Genomic DNA, 5,120 nt, shown 5'->3' on the forward strand with positions numbered 1-5,120 from the left:
ATTGCCAGATTCCAGAATCACCATTTTATTTTTTTCCATATTTTTTGCTGAAATATTTTTTTTCAGATTAAAATGAAAATCCTTTCAATTAGGTTACATTGTTTGCATTTATAAGGTAACGTTCAAATTGTGGTTGAGTCTTTCACCAGGAGGTGTGTTATATACCCTACATTGTACCCATTAGGTGGGAATTGTACCAAACCTCTCCCCAGTCCCCTTTCTTGAATTTAATTTTCTCTTATGTGGGCCTGTGGTTGTTAATCTACTAGTTTTAACTTAGTATTGAATACATAGGATGCTTGCTTTTCCATTCTTGAGTTACTTTACTAAGGAGAATGTTCTCCAGATCCATCTACAAAAGATGCAAAGTCTTTTTTATGGCAGAATAGTATTCCATGGTGTTTGTGTGTATATATATGTATTTGTATATACACATATACATGTATATATACACAAATACACACATACATTTTATTAACCCACTCATGGGTTGATGGGCACTTGTGTTGTTTCGCATCTTTGTGATTGTGGATTGAGTTGTTGTGAACATAGAATCACCATTTTTAATGTGCTCAGCTAACTTAGTCCTCAGGGCTAGGGCTAGGAGTTACATCTGCTTATTAACAACCTGAGAATTGTTCACTGGGAAGGGGTTTACACATGATCTAGAAAACTCGAAGTCCGTAGGGAGTCTAGTCTCTGTGGAAACCCCAGCCCCTACTTCTTCTCAAACTTTTGTGGATCTGATAGAGAGGACAGGTATTTTAACTACTGGTTGACCACTAGTTAACTACTGTATTACATTAATACATATATCCTAAATAAATCTGAAGAAATATCCTAGAAATAAGCTTATTTCTCCAAATAAATCAATTCATTGGTTTGTATTTAAAGATGGAAGCACCCCTTCTCCACTGTCGTACTGTCACATTTTCCAACCTTACGACTGTCCACTTGCCAACTGCAGTTGAATACGTGTATGTGAAGGCATTTGATGTCACAGCCCATTTTGAGACATCCTAGTTCAAACTCAGATGTCTGACTTTCCAAGGCCTATTTTTCCCCACATGTCACAGGAAACTCTAATAACTTTTGTTGGCAGTCTTACTCTGCTCATAATCATATTTGCCCTTGTAAAACCACAGATGCTTCAACTTAGAGGGCTGGGCCACCATACTTGCAATTCCCACTCTCATTTGGTTCATGTAAACAGTTTAGAAAAGTACATGGAAAAGCTCTGAAGAAAAACCTCACCCTCTTGCACCTTCCAAAGGGGAAACCCTGATTGTTATCCCTCTCCTGGTGATGAGAAGAAGAAGAACCTCCTGTTTTGAGAAGTGGCCCGAGGAGAAAGTTCCAACTTCCACCCACAGGTTGTTCTTTCTGGAAGATTTCTGGGAAGCCCAATAATAGGTAGAAGGAAATAAGTGGCTTCTCCGATTTCAGAGTCCTCGCATGTCATCTCTAGGGGACTGAGAGGTGACACTCATTCTGCAAGGCAGAAGGAGACCCTTTGACTTAACTCTCCCAGACCTGCTCCAGGGCCCTCCTGGAAATGCAGTCTACTTCCCTCTTTTATATCCCCCTTTTATACACCAGCTAAAACACACAGGGATGTTGGACACTTAGTCCAAGTCCTAAAGGATGCTTCCTGAGGATGGGCCTCATGAACCAAACTTGGAAATGGAAGGTGAATGTGGAGGTAGCAGAGCCCAGCCTAGAAGAAAGATGGCTTAGAAATCTCAGTCCTATGTCCTCACCAACCCCTAGGATTTGATGTCCCTTTGGCTGGCATGTTATTTTCTCTTTGCAAAACTATTGATCCTACTGCCAAATATACCTTAAGCTTACCTCATGCATCAGTGAGGGAAATGATTGATTCAGTAACTACAGGATACAAAAAGGGCCAGCCTGGCAGTGGGAAGCCTCTTAGAGCTCAGATTAGTGTCTTGGATGTGTTTTCAGTAGGCCCAGCAATGGCTGGCCCACCGACCCAAGCAGAATTGTAATTTTGCAAGAGATGTGAAGACTGGGAAATTTGGGTTTGCTCACCAAGTCCCCCTTATCTTGGCATCAGAAAATTTTGGCTTTTCTCAAACAGCTGTACAGAAGCAAGGGCCAGACCCATCTTGTGTGTGATGAGTCATCTTGCGTCAGCGCCATGTGGCACCAACAGCCTCTGAGGGCTCCTTCGGCTGCTGTGTCTGGCTTGGGCTTTTTCCAGTAGATGAGGTAGCCAAATAGCCAGGTCCCAACAATAATGGGCACTTCGCTATTTCACGAATGCAAACTTACTTCACCTCCCAAGACTCATCTACATTCCTCGTTATACATTTACGGCCCCTGTGAAGAAAGGCCAAAGAAAGTGGCTTGACTTAGATCAGGAAAATGACAGCTGAGAGAATTTGGCAATAAGCACATTAAGGAAAGAAGATGACAGTGTAAGAGTCCTTATCTCTCCTTATTCTGAGGTCAGGGCTTTCTACTATAATAAGGTTAGGTATCCACATGGTTTTGATTTTCTAAGTTTTACTGAGTATGATTATAGAATATACCTCTCTAGGGATTTTTAATATTTTATTTATTTATTTATTATTCGAGACAGAGTCTTATTCTGTTGCCCAGGCTAGACTGCCATGGCATTATAACTCACAACAACCTTAGATTCCTAGGTTCAAGTGATCCTCCTGCCTCAGCCTCCTGAGTTGCTGGGACTACAGGCATCTGCCACAATGCCTGGATAATTTTCCTATTTTTAGTAAAGATGGGGTCTCTCTATTGCTCAGGCTGGTCTTGAACTCCTGAGCTCAAGCAATCTGCCTGGCTCAGCCTCCCAAAGTGCTGGAATTATAGGCATGAGCCACACTACCCATCTTGGATTTTTAATGTATGTGTGTATATGTCTCTAAAATTTAGAAGGCAGTTTTTATATGCATTATATCATTTAAACTTCATGAAACTCAAAGGATCAAACTTTTATTATGACCTCTACTTTATAGAGGAGAAAATGGGCTCATGAAAATGAAAGGATTTGCTCAAAGACAATGCTCCATAAACAGCATTGGAGCTTGAATGTGGAACCAACATTCTGACTCCATATTCCTTCCATGTTTTCCACAAAAGTAAAAAGTATTAATATCTTCCTGAGATGTCTCAAATGAAGGCCTGTCTAAATATTTTGAAGAACCCTTCAAACATCATACCAAACCCTGCGTTTTATGAAGGTCAGAAACTGGAGATTTTATCTGGAGTTGCGCATCCACCACACGGCCACAAGATGGCAGGATAGCCTCGGTGATTGAGAGACTGACTCCATTCTTCGCACCAGTAGAGGGCTGCAGTTCCTTGCTTCAAAAGAGTGAGAAATGTAAACACCACACACACACACACACACACACACAGACAGAAAAAACAAAACAAAATGCGAAAACCTTTCAATGTCTACGTTGATGAAATAGGATGGTGGGAGGTTTGTTTTTCTTCTCCTTTTTTCTTTTGTAAATTAGGCAGTGAGAGTTCAAACAAACAAGTCTCCATTTTCACCTCTGTGTTTGCTTTTGGAGGCACGAGGTCAGGACTCCGGCCAGCCGCCTAGCCTACATTATTCATCTGTCCAGCTCCAGCCCTGGAACAAATGTGAAGAAATGAAGTAGCTTCAGTCGAGAGAAAACAGTGTTGTTATTGTTACTGGTGACAGTTCTATTTGCCAACAAACATAAAAACATACTTTGGAACCCAAATGAGCTTGTCAGAGGGAACTTTTGTTCCATGTTTGGGCTGGGACGCTTCCAGATAGAAATCAGGCTGGCATTTGAACTTCAGGCGGCAGGGAGGGAGCCCTGCACAGCAGCTACTGACCCGAAAGACGGGGCCATCAGCTGCAGTTTTCATCTGGGTGTTGTTTGACTGCAGTGCACTCAGCTCGGGGTTGCCAACTGGGGTCACTGCCCTGAATGGGTATTATGCGGGAGGAGGCTGGGGCACACAGTCCAGGATGGTGGGCCAGGCACAAAAGGGGATTTAACAGGCTTTGGATTCTGAGTTTTTGGAAGGTGGTCCTCACTTTGGGGCTTTGGGATAGAGAAAGAGGTCTCGATGGTGCAGGATTTAGTGCTCCTAAGGCCTCAATTATTCCAAGACTGTTGGCAGCACCTTCAGGATCCCTTTGCTATGTGGACTAATTACTCTAGGGAAAAAGCCATCCTTGCTATGTCTGCTGATGAGAGTGTAGGGTATGTAAGCTCATGTTCATGCCAGTCTAAGGAAGCATATCTCAGGAGGCCAATCTGTCTATTCCTGCTACTGTTACATAATTCAAGTTGAAGGTCTCATCCACAGCTGTCCTAGGGCTGCCTCCTCCTTCCACAGATGGCGCAAGCTCACTCAGTGGACTGGACTTAGACTAATACAGTATCTATTTGGAAAGACGAACTCTCAACCAATTACTACCATGGTGAATATCATTAAAACACAACCAAGCCAAAAGCTGTCTGAGAATTTAGCTCCCGTGTGCCTCACATCATCACTCTGCAAGGCTGTGTACAGGATCGCTGAACATTTTAAATTGAGCTGGAAAGGCACCATAGAGATTATCTAGTCCAAATGTCCACGTCTAAGACAGTGAGTTCCCCGTAGGAGGGTTTTGAGAGATGTTCAGTGAATGGCCAAGCCCAGAGTTCACAAATAAAGTAACAGCTCCCAGGAAATGAAGCCAGGGCCCCTGTCATATACCTAACTGGTGGGGACCAGGAACTGGAGCACAGCTGTTTGAATCCCCAGTTTGTGCTGCTTCTATTCTATTTTTCTGCCTGACAGTCTAAAAACGCTCCTTTTTTTTGTTTGCTGGTTTTTTCACAAGCCTTGTTCTAGTCTACAGTTTGCTTTAGAACTACCGTATATAGCAGGAAGCCAGGGGCGACCCAGGGAGAGGCCTCTTGTTTCCAACCTTCAGATTCACTTGAGTCTTAATTCCAACCACTGGGCTTTGGAAACCTTAACTGACTGAGAAGTTTAACTTCCAGCATTCAGCCTCAGATCTCTAGGCACTTATGGTAGAGCAGTCTTTTTCAACCTTTTTTATCTCATGGCTCTCTTGAACCTATAGTTAAACTTGCCCGGCA

At 42.8% G+C, this 5,120-nt stretch overlaps 1 pseudogene; it reads right to left on the reverse strand.

The window, feature by feature from the left end:
• The window catches only part of LOC111728136, a 2,590-nt pseudogene extending 1,415 nt beyond the window's left edge, over positions 1-1,175 (reverse strand).
• Positions 1,176-5,120: the final 3,945 nt, after the last annotated feature.

The sequence above is a fragment of the Otolemur garnettii genome, unplaced genomic scaffold (assembly GCF_000181295.1).
Source record: "Otolemur garnettii isolate 467f Iridium unplaced genomic scaffold, OtoGar3 scaffold00141, whole genome shotgun sequence".
Classification (NCBI taxonomy): Eukaryota; Metazoa; Chordata; class Mammalia; order Primates; family Galagidae; genus Otolemur; species Otolemur garnettii.